A 6,276-nucleotide genomic window follows, 5' to 3' on the forward strand; every position below is an offset into this window, starting at 1 on the left:
ACAGTTATATGGATGTTGATATAGTTTGGATCTGTGTCTCCACCCAAATCTCATATTGAAATGTAATCCCCTCATAATAGTGAGTGTGTTGGTACTGTCATCCCTCATGATAGTGAGTGCATTCTCATAAGATCTCGCTGTTTGAAAGCATGTGGCAGCCCCTCTTCCTCCTTTTCTGGCCATATAAGTACTTACTCCCCCTTTGCCTTCTGCCATAATTGTAATTTTCCTGAGGCTCCTCAGAAACTGAGCAGATGAAAGCATTATGCTTCTTGTACAGCCTGCAGAATTGTGAGCCAATTTCTTTATAAATTACCCAGTCTCCAGTATTTCTTTATAGTAATGAGAGAACAGAATAATACAAATGTCAATATACTGGAATCTGAGTATGTGGTTCTCTAAGAGTCTGACTTAATTTAGGAATAAAATGCCAAATATGGCACACAGATTCTTCTTAGGTATGGTATAGTAAACATTAATCCCTGGAAGCCTTCTGATGAAACAAGACAAAATGAGTCATATAAACTCAGAAAGCACTAAATACTATCTTAGTATTTAAAAAAATCACATTGATGTGTTAAATATTTTGAGAGACTTTCCACTACATAAACATTTATATTTATTACTATTCATTTATTTATCAGCAAATGGTACCCATTTTGTTCAATGTGGGCTAAATGTTATGAATGTGATGGTGAGTGAGTCTAAATAAAGGAGATGTTCTCATAAAGCTGACCGTCTACTGGAATACATTGACATCAACAATCACACTTAAAACGATATAATTACAAACTCCTGTAAGTGTTCTGATGAAAAATAACTTGGCCCTGGTGTCTGTGAGGACTCTTCTAAATTTTTTATGTTTACTAATCAATTTAATACTTTCAATAACCCTATGATTAGGCATTATGACTAGCCCCAAATTACGTATCAACATTCTAAGACACACAAAGGCACATAGCTACTAATGATACTTCCAGGAGGAGAATGTAGGCAAGACTAACTCTAGAGGCAGCCATTTTGTTCCTATAACATGGATTATAGTTTCATAAGATCATTAAAAACAACAAATTATGAAGAGACCAAACTATCCTTATTTTCAGAATGAAATAATGTGAAAAAACAGAGTTGGATGTAACCAAGAGCATGATGACATTTTGCCAAATGATTACACCTGCCAGGACATCAGCTATTCTTGCTTCTGTTAAGTCACCTGGATAAGTGCTCATGAAAAGCAGCCAGCCCTGCTCCCTGTGCCAAGGGCTGGATTTGAGTCCACCCACACCCTTATTCACAAATTACACAGACACTCAGGGCTGGGTTTTTTCTACCAAAGTCAGAGTTCTCCCAGCAGTGGCTACCCTGCCAGCAATGTGCTTATGCTAGAGTGAGTAATACATTTTCAAATTGTTTGTTATTGGCTTCAGTGGTGTGTTTTTTAATCCCAGTACTATAAATGGGATAAAAATGACAAAACATGAAACAAGTTAGGCCCTGCCTTAACAAAACTATTATTAACAAATTACCTATGGGTTCCAATAAAAGAAACAAGAACTCACATGATAGCAACTAAAATACCAGTAAGTGGTGTTCCTGTACACCATCAGTAAAAGGAAAGGAAACTAGGATTGATTTTCAAAATAGCAAAACAAAATACTCCTCCAAAACAATCAAACAAAAGAAAGCAAGGAAGTAAGCAAAAACAACCTAGATATTATCTGTAAGTAGTTTAGAAGCTGTCATAAGGTAGGTTGTAGCACAAGATTTAAATAAATGGAATTAATTTTATTTTTATTATTTTTCTTAGCTTTAGTGTTTGGCTTTTATATTTTACCTTTTATATTCAAGTCTTTATTTCACATTAAATTTACCTTTTACATAAAATAAGTCACATTTTTTTCCACAAAAATAAGCCATTTTTGTAATGTCTTCTACTAAATAATCAATCTTTTTTCCCAAGTTTGCTACCTCCTTAAATCTAGCTGGATAATTAGCTGGATGTGGTGGCACACACCTGTAGTCCTAGCTACTCAAAAGGTTGAAGCAGGAAGATCACTGGATTCAAGGAGCTTGAGGTTGCAGCTAGCTATGATCATACCACTGCATTCCAGCCTGAGTGACACAGTTAGGCCCTTTCTCTAAAATAAATAAATAAGTAAGAATAAAAATTTATATAAAAGAATAAAATTATGTTGCTTACTAATAGTATCTTTAAAAGATAAAACAGGGAGCAGGCCTCATGCTACTAAATATTAATCCACATAATCCATGTTAGAAAACCAGTGTCATGGAAATACTGCATTCCTTACATAGGAACAGAAAGATACACTAAAAGTCTTGTGTACAAAGACATTAAGCGTAGATTTAAGGAGGTAGCAAACTTCGGGGGGAAAAGATTGATTACTTAGGAGACATTACAAAAATTGCTCATTTTTGTGGAAAAAAATTGTGCCTTATTTTATATAAAAGGTAAATTTGATATGAAATAAAGACTTGAATATAAAAGGTAAAATATAAAAGATAAGCACTCAAACTAAGAAAAATAATAAAATGTGAATTTAAATGAATAAATATTCAAGTTTTTCTTAAAGAAAATATATTAGAAACTTGGTGAAAATATTTGCAATGCTTAAAGCAAAGAATTTTACAAGAAACTGCAAATCAAAAGGAAAACCTAAAAAATGCAAGTGAAAATGGGCAAAGAGCATAAGCAGGCAGTTCACAGCAAGGTCGAAAAGTTGCTCTATCACATTACTAACATATAAATTTAAATGGAAGCAATAGAAAGATTCTATAAGACTAGAATTAGAACTGAGAAAAAATGCCAGGTATTTGCAAATATGTATGAAATGAAAACTCTTGTGCTTTATGCACTATTGTTAGAAGTTTAGACAGCTGCAGGTATAAAGCATTTAGGGAAATTAAGCGTGCTTGTTTAAGTGAATATACCTTTGAACTAGTTATTTCACTTCTTACTGTGTACTCATTATTATATATTCACTAGTCCATATTAGAGTATTGTTTTAGGAAGAAAGGAGTTACAGTTTACCCAGGTATTTATCCCAAGACAATTGGATAATAAAACTAGGATGTATGTACACCATGGAGTAGCATGAAGCATTCAAAAGCAGTGAACATGAGATTCATATACCACCCTAGAATGACTCTCAAGCAGTGTGAAGTGGAAAATGTCAGGCAGAAATTCTTAGCATAAGATCATTCATTTTAATGAAAATAGATACATATAAAAAAAGAAATCATCAGTGTTCCTTATGGATATATACTTATCCAAAGACAGATGTTAAACAGAGTTGTGTAGCAGCCAGTGGAAAGAGAAAGGGAAATTAGAGTGGCAATTATGGCTTAAAGAATAAAAATAATAAATCATGAGATAAAACCAAACACACCTTTGTCTTGGTTATTATTAGTGCTGTGAAACAAATCCCTCCAAAGTTCAATAATATAAAACAATAGTATTTATCATACTCATAGATCTATGAGTTAGGACTTCAGAATGCCTATGTCTGAGGTCTCTGCTTAGAAGATTCATATAGCTGGTAACACAAACACCTGGGGCTGTATGACCTACTTCCAAGATGATGTCTGCTCTCACATGTTTCAAATCTAAGTTGGGATCATTTAAAGACTGACCCAACTGGCACTGGTCAGCAGAACACTTATACATGGCTTCTCTCTGTGCCTGAGACTTGTCACAGCCCAATGGCTTGGTTCTGAAGAGGCATCCTAAGAGGGTCCTCCATTGAATAGATGTTCCACAAAAACCAAGTGGAGGTTCCATGGTTTTCAGCAGCCTACTCTCAGAAGTCACAGTGTCAACTCTACCACACTACTGGTTGAAGAAGTCACAACCTCACTTTGATATAAGAAGTGGAGATGCAGTCCCCATCTTTTGATAGGAGGTGTGGAAAAACAAGCATAACGAAGGACTGGAGGTATTGTTGTGGTCATCTTTAGAAAATATAACCTGTCACATTTGTGCACAAAAGAAGATGATAATGTCTCCTGAACTAAGCAATATATGAATCACGCCACATCTCAGGTCTCCACCTCCAACATCCCCACCCTCTCAACATACAGAAAGAAATAAAAGATGTCTGATCTAAATGGCAGGTGAGTGTGGTCAGTAAAAGCTTTAGCCCTTGAACTTAAAGCTAAAATTATTGTAGAAATTAGAAAAGAGGGAAAAGTATTGTGAGTGTAGGAGGCAGCATGCGTAGGAGGAAGGAGCCAGGGTCATGGCATACTCTATGGAATAAAATATGGTCAGTATGACTGGGGCAATGCCGCAGTCTGTCTATGCTGAATTTACACTGCTATAATAAAATACCTGATATTGAGTAATTGATAAATCATAACGATTTAATTCTCACAGCTCTGGAGACTCTGAAAGTCTAAAACCAAACTGCTGGCATTCAGTGTCTGGTGAGGACTTATTCGGATTCTCTGGATGGGAGGAACACTGTGTCCTCACATAGCAAAAAGGACCAACCCTAGTTCCTCAGCCCTTTTATAAGATCACTAATCTCATGAGATCTCTGCCTTTATTATTTAATCACATCCTAAAAACCTCACTTCTTAATACTATTATATTGTTATTTAAATTTCAACATATGAATTTTGGGAGACATATTCAGATCACAATAGGCACCAAGAGAGAAACAGAATGGAGAGGCAGGTAGAGTCCAAATAATGTAGGTAACATAAAAAATGTTGTAGTTTATTTTAATGGGAAAGGGGGACAATGAAAGATTAAAAATAAAAAAACATGACTGAATGTATGTTTTGAAATTTATCCTGTTTCTGTAGTGTGGCAATTAAATAGGAGAAAAGCCAGAATCAATATAGGAAAAATCTAATTTAGAATAGTAAAGTGATTTAAATAAGAGATAAAGTTTGCTTGAAATATAGTGTAAACAGTGGAAGTAGAAAGATGTATACTTGTTCAGCGGAGAAATATCAGTGAAAATGCTAATGATTTGGCTACATTTAGAGGAAGAAGTAAGAATTATCCTAAATTGAGTAATTGGATACACCCAACATTTTCTGGGAGAGGAAAAGTTGGTTAGAATTATGCTTATAAATTCAGGATTAATCATGGATTTTGAACACAATATCTGTGTTCAGATTAGAATATTCATCTGATGTAAAATTTTGGAGACTATTACACAACTTTAGTTTGCTATGAGTATGGAAAAAATACTTACGAACATTATAAAGTTCAATCATACTGATGTTTTCTAAACATATTTGTTCATAGAGTTCTTTTTTATATCGTTTATAAAATCATATTGGATAACTGAAATAAACATTATAAAACATTCTTTTACAGAAGACAGATGAATATGTATCCTTCAGAAAACCAAGCATAGTTTCTTTTTACCCATATTTTAAATTGTTTGGAAAGACAATGGATCTGAGGTGAAAAACATTACAATAACTTACAATACAATTAATCTACAGAGAATGGTAAATCTGGGGTCATATTTTAACAATTCAGCAAAACTGGGAGAGAGACTAATATCTTGAAAAATTGAGCTAACTGATAATAATTTTTATAGCTAATTTTATTGAAACTGTTTATGTGCTTAGCACGTTATATGTTTAATTAATATATTCATAACAATCTGATGAATTAAGAAATAGTATTATTTATACTTCAAAGTCATGAAACAGACTCAGGAGAGTTATATTTATTATAAAAGATTACCTGCAAGTGTGAAAAGTAGAATATAAATTTGTGTGGTTCCTATCCATCTCAAAGACAACCCAAATTTCCATGAAAGGGAGACACAATTATTCATGGGAAACACTGCCTTGTATTTTATATTGTTCTTCCATAAAATGAGATGTATACAATAATATTTAATAAAATATGAGAAACTAGAAAACTGCAAAGTCTAACAGCTTTAGATCAGACTTTCAAAATTAACAAAGTATTTCAGATGAATTTTCTTTATCTTATCTGGAATAAGGTATGGAGGATTAGCAAACTCTGAATTATTTGGCTATGACACAATGAGTAATATCTGAGTGAAAAATATCTAGACATGAGACTCTAGATTGTTTTTCTTAATCATCTTTTGGCAGAATTGAAGCTTCTCCTCTGTTGCTAGCCAAGACTCTTAGGATTAGGTACAGCCTCATTTTGTATTTGAATGCTTTTATAGCATATTCCTTGGAAGGAATTTTTGGGAAGCCTTACGACTTAGCAAATGGGAACATAGGCCTTTTAAGGTAATGTCTAGAAATAAACGA

The sequence above is a fragment of the Saimiri boliviensis genome, chromosome 10 (assembly GCF_048565385.1).
Source record: "Saimiri boliviensis isolate mSaiBol1 chromosome 10, mSaiBol1.pri, whole genome shotgun sequence".
Lineage (NCBI taxonomy): Eukaryota > Metazoa > Chordata > Mammalia > Primates > Cebidae > Saimiri > Saimiri boliviensis.